Raw genomic sequence first — 16,558 nt, 5'->3', positions numbered from 1 at the left:
TCTATCTGTCACTCTACTACTCCTTAAGGCTTTCTCAGACTCCCTCCTTTTCATACACTTCAGGCCCACGGATTTTCCCCTACACAAGACTGGCAAATAAACTTCAAGTTTTGCCTAGGTAGGCATTGACCCTGTCTCTCACTTCATCCTTGGCTCATCAGACTGGCCTCCCGTTGTTCATCAGACTGGCCTCCAGACCCCTCTTTCTGTCTGCTGATACCCAATCTTGTTAATGAAAGTGAGTGGTTACTTACAGATAGCACACGCTTCCTCATACACCATGAAAACAAAAGTTTTCCCTCCACACAGTTACCCTACCAAACACTGCTACAACTTTTAACAGCCACGGATCTTGTTGGTTCCCTTGGTATCTGGGTACAAGACCCCAGCCCCCCCAGAACACTTTCTCTTCAGTTTACACGTGCAGTCCTGCCCCAGCCAAGGACTTTTTTTTTCCCTATGTAGCTCTTCCGCCTACATCTGCCTTCCTTCCAACTGGAATTGCCACTCTTACTATCACGCCCGGCACAAATTGGTTTAACACAGCTTGTTTTTGCGTCTTTAATCCTTGATGGAGAAAAGGAGCCAAAGTCGTAGATTTAGCAGAAAGGGTTTCTGGCTACCATTGACGGGTCCTGAAAGAGTTTATTGATCTCCAACACTAGAGCTTTCACATCTTGAGAAAAGAGCTCCCCTGAAGCCGTAACAAACCAGCCAGGCTATACTACATAAACAGTCCCATTTACTGTTAGTATATAAACATTGCTTTGGCATTAATATAGAAAATATGAATCAGAGGGTTCTGTTCATAACTAAAATATTTGGATAAGAAGAAAAGCCACCAAAGAGTTAATTTGCCTGTAAAGTCAAAAGGAAAAAAGAAGTGAAGTAGGAATGCTGCTTTAAGTAATATGTTGGATACATGGCAATTATCTGGTTAATCTGGTCAGTGTGGAAAAATTCAAGAACTCTTTCAAATTGGCTAGCCACACTGACCAAGGTATTCAGACAAGTCACAAATCTCTACTTTGTATTGGAGAGAGCGGTAATGTTAAAAATAGGTAACAAAAAGGAACTAACAATCAGAGCAGATAATTGCCTAAGCAGACCCAATGTCAACTGTAAATATACGGTTCATCCGTACTTCAGTGTACCCACTGACTATCAGCTTTAGGGTGGGTGTCATCTCTTGTCTCTTTTTTCTTACCACTCTTTCGTAAAAACCCACTCTTCAAGATATGTTACCTAAATGTTTAATGATTCCAGCTGGTTTTATGTACTCATCACTTTAACCACTTCACAACAACCAAAATTCATTTTTTTATTGCAGAGACATGTGAAGAAAAATAAAGAATTTTAATGCTCTGGGTCCTTTCAAAATAGATCATTTAGAATACTGTTAAAATTCTTTTTAAAAATGGTAGAGTAAAATAACAAGGAAAGGAAACAGAAATGCAAGCTCCATCCACAGTAACACTGGGTAGTATATATATAATAGTATATAAGATGAGCTGACAAATCAGTGAAGATCAAGATATCAAGAAAAAATGTTCACAGACGCAGATCTCAGAGAAACCATGGAATAAGTTTTCCAAGGTTTGTCCCTTAAAAAGATAAAACCAACAATCTCTTGTTTGAAACAATATACATAATTACTCTTGGTAGGTTCAGGAAGCCTGGACAGTATGGTTGAATGAGGAATCACAGAGACAAGCCACCTTTGCAGGAAATGGTCCATCAATGAGATTAGAAGGCAAAATACTGAGTCTAGTTAGATAAAGAGATGTAAGGTTTTAGTAACTCATCACATACACACACAACTCTGAATATTAAGAAGAATATTTGCTAGCTTGAAACATGGCACTGATTCCTTTCCCCCACAAACCTCTAACAAATAGCTGATCCATAAATAATTTATGTCCTTCAAAGATACTGCAAAGAGGAACAAGGGGTGAATCAGAAATTTTAAATACCACAGAAAGCACTTACTTCAGAAAAAAAGAATTTGCATTTAACGAAAGAACATTTTGACTGAGTATATCACTGTAAATTTTAAATCTTCAAGAAGAAACCACTTCTCTAAAGCAAGAGCATAAAGCAGAAATGCAAGAGCTCAGAGAAGTTATAGTAGGACAATAGAAAGAGTTGAAACATGAATTGATAATGTAGAAAAAAGTAAAATGTAAAACTACAATAATTCTATAAACAAAGGTCACTTAAGGAAATACATTAGAAATACAGTAAGGATCATAGAGAAGAGAATTGAGAAAAGCAAGTAAAAGTAAATGAAAATAGAAAATACTGTACCTATAGTTAACAATACTGTATCATACTCTTAAAAATTTGTTAACAGGGTAGGTAGGTCTCATTAAGTGTTCTTACAACAATAAAATAAAGTTTAAAAACCAAACGAAAATTAAAATGGGGCTTATAAGAGTTATAAGAAAAATATATATGGCAGAGGAGAATAAAAAGGCATAACTGACATCTGAAGAGGAGGAAAATATAATGAAAGTGGCAAATATTTATTGATATAATTGTTTTTAACTTTCAAGAATTGAGTGAAGATTTGATTCTACAAATAAAGGTGACATGGAATGCTCCAGGAAAAATTGATATAGAAGAATCATTGTTAAGATGGTCTAGTAAAGTCACTGAACTTAAAAGATAAACTATCAAATCACCTATAATGGAGGAAAAGCACTCATGCTATTCTCAGACAACTTTAGTGCTATATTCACTACTAAAAATGACAGTCTGTAAAACCTCAAAGTTCTTGTGAGAGATGAGAAAGTTCTTCAAAGTTTATATCTTAGACTACATTATAAGGAGTTAATGATCTCTTGCTCTATGGCCATTATCTGCTATTAACATAAACATATACCCATGTATATATATTCTCTAAATCAGCTGCATCTTAAATCAGCTACCTTGACTGGCTCCAGCATGTCTGAACAGAGCTGGGCAAGCTCCAAAATCTGGTGCATGCCATTCCTTATTTGGAAACCTTCCTGACCTTCTCCTGACTAGCTTTCTCTTCTTCCGCATCTTCTTTCCCCTTAGGAAATTTCCAAGTTTTTAGCCAATTGGGTCAAGCATAGAATGTAAGGTGCTGTTCTTGCCAATGGAAACTGGATACAGCAGTAGGGTGATTGCGTCAGGTTATGAAAGTTATAAATGTCCCTGTCTCCTTTGTTCAGCTGTGCTTTCATGGCAAGACTGCTGGTGAGTTGTACCCTTCCTGCAGGAAGTAAACTAGCCTTGCTGAGTGATCCATTGTCTTGGTGTGGATTTTCCCCAATGTTGTAAATCCGTTTCCAGCAGTTCTCAATGAAAAAAAGTAACCTAAGAATTTTATTCTTAGATAGGGTGAACAACTTGTCCTGGGCTACTTAATACCATCTTAGTTTTAACACTGAAATTCTACATCCTAGGACTCCCCTTAATTCCCAGGCAAATCTTCATTTCAAGTGTCCATACAATACTTATTACAATGTCATGTATTAGGCTACAGTGAAAAGCTTGGTGAATTTCTGAGTATAAATAATACACGTAGCATTCTCTAGTTACTTGAAGTAAACCTAGCAACTAATATAAAAGCTAAAAAGTGGAAAAATCTTACCATTGCCAATTTTCTTCCACCTCTGCCACCTTTGAGACAGCAAGACCAATGCCCCTTCCTTCTCCTCTTCCTCAGCGTACTCAGTGTGAAGACAATGAAGAGGAAAACCATTATGATAATCCACTTCCACTTAATGAACAATAAGTATATTTTCTCTTCTTATAACTTTAATGACACTTTCTATTCTCTAGCTTACTTTACTGTAGGAGTGCAGTGTATAATACATATAACATACAAAATATGTTAATGATGTTTATGTTATAAGACTACCAGTCAACAGTAGGCTATTAGTAGTTAAATTTGGGGGGATTCAGGAGTTATACACGTATTTTCCATTGCATGGGGGTTGACACCTCTAACCCCTGTGTTGTTCAAGAGTCTACTGTATAATGGAGGCTGGGCGTGGTGGCTCACGCCTGTAATCCCAGCACTTTGGGAGGCCGAGGCAGGTGGATCACGAGGTCAAGAGATCGAGACCATCCTGGTCAACATGGTGAAACCCCGTCTCTACTAAAAATACAAAAAATTAGCTGGGCATGGTGGCGCGTGCCTGTAGTCCCGGCTACTCGGGAGGCTGAGGCAGGAGAATTGCCTGAACCCAGGAGGCGGAGGTTGCGGTGAGCCGAGATCGCGCCATTGCACTCCAGCCTGGGTAACAAGAGCGAAACTCCGTCTCAAAAAAAAAAAAAAAAAAAAAGAGTCTACTGTATAATGGAATAATTAAGGGAAGCAAACTGATTTCCTAAACTACTGTGAAATAAGTCAACACATTAAGATGGATTGCCAGATATATAGAGATAAATGTTATGAATGAGCATAAAGAAAATGCTATTGATAGAATCTATGAAATCAATACATCTATGTGTTCCCTGTGTAATTTTTTCAACTTTGTCGTATGTTGAGAATTTTTCACAGCAAAATGTTGAGAAAAAAAATCTTAAGAAATTAGAAAGCAAATGACAAAAGGAAATCAATAGGATATATTTGGTAAGTATGAAAACTGAAATTGATAATGTCAAAACAGAAAAAATAATAGTTAACAATTCCAAGAATGACTTTAAAAATAATGACATAAACAACTAATTTAATTAAATAGTAGTAAGCAGGAACATGTAACATTTACAAAGATAATAGGAAATTATCATAGACATACAGACTTTGATTTATTCACAGAAGAGTACCTCAACTGTCTGCAAATAAATTTGGAAATTGAGATATAAGGTATAATTGTTTATGACAATATAAAACATCCAAAAAATGACACCAAAACAGATAAAACCTTACTAACTATATATTTAAAATTTTGGAGTCCAGCCACGGTGGCTCACACCTGTAATCCCAGGATTTTGGGAGGCCGAGGTGGGCAGATCACTTGAAGTCAGGAGTCCAGCCTGGCCAATATGGTGAAACCCTGTTGCTACTAAAATACAAAAAAAATCAGTCCGGCATGGTGGCAAGTGCCTGTAGTCCCAGCTACTTGGAAGGCTGAGGCACAAGAATCACTTGAACCCAGGAGGTGGAGGTTGCAGTGAGCTGAGACAGCACCGCTGTATTCAAGTGTGCGACACAGAGTGAGACTCTGTCTCAAAAAAAAAAAAAGTGGTTGCCTCATTTTATTCAGCAGTTTTGTATATGTGCTATAATGAGAAGGTTTTTTCAGATATATAATCCACCATATTGTCATAAATAGAAGTCTGTAAAAATCTCTTGGAAAGTTAAACTACAAACACTGCAAACGTAGCACACAAAAAAGTGAACTCATAGACCATGGTCATTTATTAATATTGACTCAAAATCTTAAATAAAATACCAGTAAATTTAATCTGTGAGAATCAATGCCTAGATCATTCGACATTAGGAAATCTATTGCTAAAATACTACGGATCATCATATTAATTAGTCAAAAGAGAAAAATCATACTTTCATTTCCATGGATGCTTAAGAGCTTCAATACAGTATAATAATATTCATTCTAGATTTTTAAAATGTTAAATATCAAAATTAGAATTAACATGAATCACACACATATGTCTATCTAAATCTATCTAGATATACATCTAGAAAGAGGATATCTGTCTGTCTGTATGTATGTATGTAAGTATACCAGCTAATGAGATATCATTGAAAGCATTGTTTTTAAAATCTGGAACAAGAAAGCATGGCCTTTGTAAGCAATCTTATTGATACTGTTCCATGCAATGAGACAATAGAAAAACATTTTCTTAATTTAAGATGCAAAATTATTTTTATAGGCGATGTAATTGTTACCTGAAAAACTCAAGAGACTCAATCTAAAATATCACAAATATGAGAATTCAGAAAAAAGACAGAAAAAATTCATAGTCATTTTAGATATACATATATATATATATATATATATATGAAGAAGAGCCAGTTAGATGACATATTAACAAAAAGCATAAAAGCATTTAGGAATAAGCCTAATATAAAAATGTTAAAGTTATACTTAGGGACATAAACAAAGACTTTAAAATATGGACATAAAGTCCAATCTTAAAAAGGAAGATTCAATATTATAAAGATGTCAGTTCTCCTTAAGTCAAGATATTTTAATTTAATCTACTCTCAACAAAAATACAAACAATATATATTTTTTTGAAGTGCAGTCTTGCTCTGTCACCAGGCTGGAGTGCAGTGGCACAATCTGGGTTCACTGCAACTTCCGCCTCCTGGGTTCAAGCAATTCTACCACCTCAGCCTCTCGAGTAGCTGGTACTACAGGTGTGTGCCACCACGCCCGGCTAATTTTTTTATTTTAGGTAGAGATGGGGTTTCACCATGTTGGCCAGGATGGTGTTGATCTCTTGATCTCGTGATCCGCCGGCCTCAGTCTCCCAAAGTGCTAGGATTATAGGCATGAGCCACCACGCCTGGCCACAAGCAATATTTTTTAACTACACAAGATGATTCTTAGTTTATGAGAATACAAAATTGATGAAATAAAAATTTATGAAATAGAAAAGTAATGAGGAAGAACAGAACCTGTGAGATATTAAAACATATTGAAGGGTTACATTAATTAGTTTATAAATCTATAGATACTAGGTTCGTGATTTGTGAATAGTGGGACGATCAATGGGAAAAAGACTAAAAAAGCCAGAAATAATAAGTAGAAAAGCAACAAGCTTATGTTATTTACAGCCTCTTGCATACCAGGCTACACAATTTTAAGCCTTACACAATTTTTACCTTGCATTTCGTTAACAATTCCACGGAGTTACTATTTTTATCCTCACTTAATGCATGAGCGAATTGAGACAGATTACATAATTTGTTCAAGTTTGTACCACTAGCAAGTAAAGGAGCTAAGCTTCAAACCCAGATAGCTGGACTGCAGAGTCCACACTCTCAAATATGCCTTACTGTCTAAACACAAGGGAGGACTTAATAGATAAAAAGTATATTTCAAATCACTTTCAAAGTGTAGGTTACTCAATATATCCTACCTAGTCAAAAAACAGAATTGGAACCCGACCTCACAGTTATTTAAACAAATTAACACCAGGTGGATAATATATTTAATATTTAAATATACAAAAATTTAAAATAAAGATCAGGCATATCGCTGCTGCATGATTTTTAATAACTAAATCAAAATATCCATGAACTAAGGATTGGATTATAAATTGGAGTAAATTCATACTGTGGAGTACTGTTCAGTTATTTTAAAAATCAAGGCAACGTTATTTATACAGCAATGGAATGTGATGCAAAACATATCATTGAGAATAAAAAGGAACAGAACATTGTGTGTAGTGTGCTATCAGTTGTTCTAGACATGTTAGTGGTCCAGGTGCAGATGCACAGATGATCTCTAAAGTATGCATGAGAATTGGAAATTAGGCAACAGGGATTGCCTATGGGGAAGAGAACTTGATGGCTAAGGTCTTGGGTGAGAGGAACTTACTGTTTACTGTATATCGTTTTGTGCCTTTCAAGATTTTGTACATGCTATTACCCATTCACAAATAATAAAATTCAAAACCAAGTACAAATGAGGATATTTTAATCACCCCCTGTGTAATGCTATCTCTGCCAGGTGAAGTAAGCAACTTTTGTGAAAACACAAAGAATAGTGAAGTTTAAAAGTAAAAAGTGGCAGAGAAAACAAAGAGCAACTTTTTTTTATTTATTGAGCACAATGAATGGATGTTTAGGGCTTACTTTTCTTCAGGTCATCTTGTCTTTTAACAATCTGAACATTAAAGTTATTTAGAAAGTAACATATATTTGAGATAAGAACAACAATAATGATAATAGCCAACACAATTGGTGTTTACACTTAGACACCATTTTAGTGCTTTGCGTACATTTATTCATTTAAGCCACACAGCAACTCTACATGCTGTGTGTGTGCATATTATTATCCTCATTATTTTGAAGAGTAAATCTGAGTTTCCATTTGGTTCAGCCCTCACAGCATTTCCACCAAATGAAGAGTCGCAGAGTAGACAGGGGCAGATGACAAAGCCATCTGGTCACATTTCTGCAGTCAGTCCCCAAGGCAGAGATTTCTGAGACGACATCACCTCCCACAACTGGAATGGTTCCAGAAGCACAAGGTCCTGCACTGGTTACAAGATGATGATGGTCCGTGGGGTGAGCCTGTGAGCAAATGTCAACATTCAAAGACAATGTTGCTCATGGTACAATTTCCTGCTTTGAATACCTCACATTCCTGCATATTCTCAGGGAGGGCTGAAATAAAGGTTCATCCAGGACCGTACACTGATTACCATGGGGCGGAGGATGTGTGAAGACGGAAAGGGTAATTAAGCACTCTGCTTACCATTGACTATTTTATAGTGGTAACGGTTGTCACACAGGAAAAGCTCCAAGTATGGCATTTTGAGAAAATTCCATGCCAAAATATAATTTCTCCACACCTCTATCCTAAGTGGCTGAAATTCCATAGGAAGGAAGCATTGTTGTCTGCTGTCTGCCAACTACAACTTTTTTAATGAAAATAAAATGAAATATATACAGTTATCCTTCACTATTGATGAATAATTGGTTCCAGGATCCCCACAGATATCAAAATCCACTAATGCCCAAGTCACTGATATAAAATGGTATAGTAGTTGTATATAATCTACTCACAATTTTCCTGAATACTTTAAATAATCTCTAGATTACTTATAATACCTAATACAATGTGCTTTGTTGTTACACTGTATTTTAAAAAATGTTTTAATGTTGTATTGTTATTTTTTCCCCAAATATTTTCAATTAGCTGCTGTGAATGCCGAACCTGCAGATAGAGACAGCTGTGTGTGTGTGTGTTGTATGTACATATATGTGTATATGTGTATGTATATATATGTGTATATGTATATATAAATCTATGTATAAATAGTTAACACTTAACAAATAATTTGAATTATATTAAAACAGCAAAAGCATAGAATTCAGTCAGTTATTTGTTCAAAATTACTATGCCTCTTAGTAACTCTAGGCAGCCAGGCAATATTCATCTGTTTCTCATCTGTAAATGGGAAAACTAATTCTCATTTCTTAGGGTTGTAGGGTGAGTTAATACACACACACACACACACACACACACACACACACACACACACACATCACTTGATACAGAATCCAGTTAAATGCTAAAGCATGCAGTTAAATGTTCCACTAACATCAGTTTCCTCCCACACTTTCCTACCAATTAACCCCATCTTCTTGGCAGGCAATGCAAGAATACTTTGCTGAAACCAAATGTGACCACCTTGCCGGGAACTGGGTTCTTGTGCAGTGGCCACCCACACTCTTTTTTTCATTCCACTCCCCTGACCCTTGACCCAGTCTACTCACTATAGTTCACAGCATGATGAGCCAACCTCACAATGAAGAGGGACATTTCCTACCTTTGAAAAAAAATGGGCAAAGAACCAGCAGACTTGTGGTGCCTTCCATTTCCCATCTGTAAATTTCTCAAAATACTTTCCAGTAAGCAGTCTCTTAGGGCTCATAATGTGATTAATAGTATTAAGTGTTTCAGTTGTCCTGAGCATTTCAGATGCAAATGTCTCTTAATAATGTACAGTCATTGAATTATGGACAAGAGACAGTTTGATCAGGCTTCTTTCTCTTCTCATGCATGCTAGAATCTCAGGGGGCTTATACAAATCAATCAGTCAATCAACAAGTAAAAGTTTTGCTTCATTTCAGCAATGAATTAATTGGGTTGCTGAATCCAATTGTCCCCTCTGGAATCCAGAGACCTCAAATCAGCAGGGCTAGATAGAATTCACATCACAGAGTGGCTTTTCCTGGGAGCCCTATAAAAAATGATTCTCAATTTCATATTTGTCTGAAATGCCACTGCTGTAAAGTTGAATCTTAAAGGTGCAAACATAAGTGAGTACCACTTCCTCTCTGCAAAACCTGTTTCAATATCACTTACCCTATGGGGGTTGTCATTTTCTTGAAATGTGATTTCCAAACTGTCTAGTCTTAACAACTGTGCCTCTCCTCTCCACTCCCTGCCCACTGAAACAAACTGTAGGATCCCATGATCACCTAGAACCACATGCCCTTGTCCAGGTGTCCATTATTCTCCTTCCACTCACTGTCAGCTGGATTAAAACAGGCCAAGCCAGTGTTCAGCCACCCTCTTTATCTGCCTCCCCATTCCTTCCTCTGCCTATTCATGCTGCTGCAGAGGTCTGGACCAGCTTCCTGTAATCTCCTGGAGGGGGAAATTTCTCCCTTTACCCTGGCCTCTGAGCCTGCTTGTTTTGGGTAACTGATTTCCTCCTCTCTTCTCATATAGCTTCCCTTGCTAGACTGCTAACCCTTCTCCACCAGTGAGGAGTTTCTTCTAAGCCCTAGGATTTCAGTGTACTTCTATGTTTCCTGCTGTCAGAGTGCAGGATTTCCTGAACCAGGAATGTATATGGTTGAGGCACTGCTGGACTCTATCCTGACTGTACCTCATAGGGATCATCCTACTCTCTGTACATCACATTTATATCCCACGGCATTGATTTCTGTCCCTACTTTGACGTACCATTTCCTTCGTTCCCCAAAGCTGAGCAAAGTGGAAAATCCTCCATTCTCCAAGTACTCTTCACCCCTACTATCTCCCTGTTTTGATTTGGGAGTGGCCCTTCTGCTTCAATTCCTAATCTGAAAGATTTAGTTTAAATACAAGATAAATAAGTAGAAAAGCAAAATGTATGAGGTGTAGTCTTCCAGCTGAGATCTCTTCTGAGTGCCCTATCAAAAATATTAAATAATTAAAAAATAAAAGGATTAGCAGAAATACCTGTTAAGGAAATTCTCTAATCCTTTTTGTTTCAGATGGAGGAGTGTAAGTAGACACTGTTAACAATTTAAAGGACGAATTGTGTATACGAGAGAACTCCTGAATAGAAACTAGAAAATGACCATAGACATAAGGTAATTTTAAATCTGAGAAGAGCTGGTCTGATGGTAGTGGGTTATCAGAGTGTATCAACATTAGTGCCACAAAAGTTGGTATACAACCCCCACTGCTAAATTCAACTGGCTAGAAAAAATAAATAAATCTGAGACGGTAATATTTACCAGCAAAGACCCAAAATAAAATACTTAATTTCTCACATGGCCAGATAACAGGAAATCCAACCCCTTTAATCCCTGCCTTACTACCTCCAGTTTTCCCACCCCCTCACAATATACCCTGATACAGCCCAGAATGCCAAGGAGTTTACCAGAACCTCATGGAATTCTGTTTTCCAGCTTCATTTCTGGAGCAAGGACTCAGACACACCTTTTTTTGATGACCTTCACTGCTGTTGCAAAGCAACTATGCTGCTCCCAAAGGTAGAGCCGGCTGAATTCCAGACGTTCAGAGAGGTTTTCTCTTGACCACGCCATACACAGGCTGAAGCATATTGCAGTTAGTCATGACTGAGGCCAAGGACCTGAGACTGGGCCTTCACTCCAATTCCTGCCCAGTCCCTGGCAGTTCATCAAGTTAGACTTGCTCTTCCCCATACATTGCTCATTTAGGAGTTCCCACGACCAAATGAGACTGAGTTCAACATGTTAGCCTTTAGACACATTTTTTTTCAGGCTACCAGACAGCCCCCAGGGTGCACTCACGTCTCAGTACCCATATTCTGGGAGCTCCTGAACCACCAGCCTTCAGTGTGGGAGCCGAGTTTCCTGTCTTTCTATTCTCTTGAAAAATTTATTTGGAGGAGTTCACTGTTCTCCCCTGTTCCTGGGCCTTGGTTAAAGATATTATCTTCATCCAAACAGGTTTCCTTAACTTGGAATCTAACAGAACAGGAGCTGGAAATCTCCTTGCGGACATCTGGACAATTGCCACATGAATTATTTGTTCCTTTACGGTCAACTAAAAGCTCTATTTATTTACAGTTTCCACAAATTTCACTTTAGTGAACTGCCTACTATGTTCTAAACTATGAACTCCTCGTGAATCTCTGGTCTTGCTGACTTCCATATCCAATGGTTAATGCCCCTTAATGCTCCCGGTGCAGGACAATGGTTAGCAAATACCAGTTGGATGGATCCGATGCACAGAGGCCTCCTGTTCCTTCTAGGTGGTGGTGGTCTCCTCCAAGTCTCTGTTGGAGTTTCCCAACTAATCTGGATTTCACCGCTCATTGCTCACAGCTATTCTAGACCTTGCCGTTACCTTCAAAGGATGCTCTCCTGAAGATTCTGCACCTAAGCTATTCCTTGTAAATGAGGTCAGGTGTGCTACACTCTGACAAATAGGTATATCCTAAGCGTTCCATGAGTGGAAGCTCTTGGCCCATCATGAAGGTGATGACAGCTTTTCCAAGCACAGCTTTCTCATTACCCCTTCTTAATGTTAAATGGGCTGTGTGGAGTGGACAGATGGAGCCGGCCCTGCGTCCAGCTTCACAGCAAGCAGCTTGCTTCCCTTCTCAACAAGAATCCATGTTGTTTGGGGCCACTTCCAGCCCCGCTTCCACTTCCTATAGGCTAGAATGAAATTTTATCTCACTTGCCTTCAGGTTATATGTTTATCAGAAACCCTTCAACAAAAGAGGAATGGAAAATGTCCTCGGAATTTGTACTTCTATATGCAAATGGCGTTACAGTTGTATTTAGATGGCCACTTAGCTTGGGGAGGAGCTGCCTATAGATAAATGATGTTCAAGTGTACTGAGATTACACTGAGACAGATTCTGAGTCATCTGTTGGTTTGGGGTCAGAGTCCAAATTAGGTATTGTATTTTATAATATCGAATATCTGGTCACTCTAGGTAGTTTGGATTAGCGTGTAGTCTAACAGTCCTCTGGGAAGTATTGTCCTTTTCAGTCTCACAAGCATATTATTAATACTGCCAATGGTACCATCATTTTAAAATAAAGACACAGTGCTTGACTCTAAGAATTTAACATCAAACGGAAGAGAATGGAACCATTTTAAAATAAGGCATTGTGTTTATGACATTAGGAATGGAAAAAATAAAACAAAACAAAACAGAATAAAAATGAACAAACAAATATTAGTCATCTGGTAACTGAAAAATCCAGGCTTTTGTGTTGTTGAGCATCATAAATTTCTAAATAAGTCCATCCTACTTGCCCAATGGCTACCACACTCTTGTCAATGACAATATTTATTTCCATTTGAAAAGTAAATATTTCCTAACAAAGGGCATAGGATTGAATGATATAGCTTTGTCTCCACCTGCAGGAATAAAGAGAATGAATTCTTATTTGTTATTTGAAAGTAGGTAAAGTGTCTAAGATCATCACTAAAAATATGAGGTAAAATTAATAGTCAAGCTTTACTAATACGTTCTTCTATAATGAAGTAATTGGATCAAAACAGGGCAGTTTAAAAAAGACATAATTAATGTGAACCACTATGTTTGTTTTCTTAACTTTTTGTTTAACTGTATGTATAGAAAAGTTCACAGTCATCAATATATAGCTTGATGAATGATCACAAAATAAACATACTTGTCTAATCATCATCCAGATCAAGGAACAGGATATTCATAGGACCCTAGAAGCTCCCTCATGAATCACACTTATTTTTAAAATCAGGATTCAAAATTCTAGTTTTTAACCTATGCACCTGTCACATCTCATGGGAATAAGGCATCTTACAGGCCGGTGAGCCACAGACTACAGACATGCTCCTTCCCCCTGCACACCATGGTCCAGATGCTCTCCCTAAGGCCATCACTAGCCCCTGTTGTGATGGGGCAGACAGCCCCCAACTTCCTATGGCTCCTATTTTCTACTGTGGCTCCAAACACAATCAGCTTGTGCTCATGTTCAAGGGCAGGTGTAGCCTTCATTTTCACTTCATCCTTACTCTGGATGAAAATGGAGCAGAAATTGAGGTTTCAAAATCCATTTCTCATGCACTTCTTGAAGATACATGACACACAGTATTTAGGGAAGACTCTTGTCTGACCTGGACAAGAGTGGGGCTACCCACAGGTTACTAAAAGCAGCATGTCCAACATTCTACACTTCCACCAAGGAAAAAATTAAACCTCTTTGCTTATTACCCAAACTACAACTTCTAACTAAAATAGATCTGCATCTGCTTTAGTTTATCTTAAGCTTTCCATTGCCCAGTGTCTTGAAATGATTATTTCATAGTTTTTCAAATTTTTGGTTGTTTCAGACAGAAGGGTACATCTAGTCCCTGTTATTCCATATTGGCTGGAAGCAGAAATCTGAAGAGTTACGGTGTGATGGCCCTCTGACTTCCTGAGAAGAGCAGGGTTTCTAGAAATACAAAGCATCTGATGATTCTTAGGGTTTTCTGTACAATGGGTAATGTTTTCCCCTTTACCCAATATGTGTGGTTGCTTATTCTGTGACCACAAAGTCTGTAGATATTTTCAGATTTGGATTTAAAAATCAGTGAACAATGTCATCTCCCACTGATTCAGCTGGGAAAGAACAAGATCGCATTGTAAGTTAAGAACTCAAGGGAAAAGGGCAGGAGAAGAGAGGAAATTAGAAAGAAAATTATATAACAACCAAATTTAACAGGTTTAATTTTCTTCCCATAAAGTATTAATTAAAATCATTTGTTAGATCATTTCTAATATTTGTTAAAAATTATCTGAAAAACATATTTGGATGTTTGTCACTCAAAGAGTTAAGCCAGACTCCATGGGGAGACTTGGGACTGGTGACCCTGCCAGGTGCTTTTGGTAAAAGGGAGGTAACAATGTGTCTAGTGCATACATATTGTGGGCACACTTCAGCTATTCAGACCCAAACAGAGGAAATGGGGGAATGAGGTGGGGAGAGAGATGGGGTTTAGAAAATGAATAAAAAGAGAAAATGGCCAAAAACTCTTTGCTGTGGCTCTTCATGTGATGAAAGCCTGCATTGTGTCAAGCTGTGAGTCAAAATAAGAAGGTTATTCAGCTATCACAGCCTGCATCTAAAATATGAAATAGTTCTATTTCAGTCATTTAGTTTCTCATGCTAAAAAAAAAAAAAAAAAAAAGCCCTCCTCATTTGCTCCTACTTTTTTCTGCAGCCCACAGTCATTTCATATTTTCAGAGGGAAAAAATGTTAACTTTTAAAAACCTCTCTTCTCTAACCTGTCAACTGATTTTGCACATTCCAGTGAATTGGGATGAATGCTTGGACCTAATTTGATGTTTGCGAAAAAAAGAGTCCTCCAGCCCTCTAATAAACGCCCATGTATTATGTGGGTAGCAGCTCTCACCTCCCCTTCTCTTCTCTAAAACAGCTCCCCTCTGCATCCTTGTCCCCACCCCCAGGCCCTTCACCTCCATTTATTTTCCTTGGATGAGAGTCTCACAGTGAATAGGAAACATCTTTAAGAAGGGGAGAGGAGTTGTGAAAGAGATTTAGAGGCCAAATGGGGCCCTTGGAGAAAAAAGAATTCAGAACCGTTGATATAACTCAATGGCATTCACTGTTGCAGAGTAATGAACTTTTTACTTAGTTAGCAACAGTTCATCCAGTGTCCTAGACTAATTTGAGGCCATTTTCTAAGAAGAAAAGAAAGCTACGCAGTTCACAGCCACACATCTGTGCACAGTGCCGAGAGCCGTTGCCTTTCCTCGTGCAGTTTTTGTGCAAGGAAAAGACTAGCTCTTATCTTTGTTTCCCTGCCCGGTTCCTTGTGTGGCATTTTTTCATATGAATAAATACAAGGAGAAATTAAATGGCTCATAATCTATTCTGAAAGGTAAATTTTGCCTGAAAAATTATGTGCTATAACTTGAAAACAATATTCTATGTCCAGATGCCCTCAGACCTCCCTAAATAATAGAGTATATATAAAACATCCTAGCATTTATTCTAAAGCTGTCTTCTATTAAGTTGTCTGAAAGTGTAGCACATTGAGAATCCATGGGATTTCTTTCCTCATTTCTTCCATATTAATATAGATACTGGGCCAGAAACAGTATTTTTCACTTCTTGTATTAATATCTATAAATTACTTCACTTCACCACAGACATTGCCTTTGAATAGAAGGGACATTTCTTTCAGGGAAGGGTCAGCTGCCGGGGCATGCATGCCTGAGGGGAACATTTAGACTACTGGTGGTCTTGCCTTCCTTGGTGCCAGCCATCATGTTGCCTTATATATTCAAAAGCAAAGTTCTGATTATTTAAATTTAATTTGGTTAGATATTAGGAGTTGGGATATCCTGATCCTATCAAACATTTTCTTTTTTCTTTTTCAAAGCAAGTTTGTTGGTGTGAGGGCTGTACTTGAGAAAAGTAAGCAAAAAAGTAGATTTTGGTTTCTAGTTTGAACTCAATGCATTTGTAAGTCAAAAATTCAAAACTCTCTCCTCATTCAGGTTTCTGACACATGTTCTTGGAATATCACTGTGGACTTTGACTGGAAAATATAGCAATTGTTTTCTTTAAGTCCTGCATGGGTTAAAATTCTATTCATTTCCCAT

The sequence above is a fragment of the Sapajus apella genome, unplaced genomic scaffold (genome assembly GCF_009761245.1).
Source record: "Sapajus apella isolate SASKATOON/1434 unplaced genomic scaffold, GSC_monkey_1.0 scaffold32, whole genome shotgun sequence".
Lineage (NCBI taxonomy): Eukaryota > Metazoa > Chordata > Mammalia > Primates > Cebidae > Sapajus > Sapajus apella.
Note: the sequence above shows the minus strand (reverse complement) of the source record.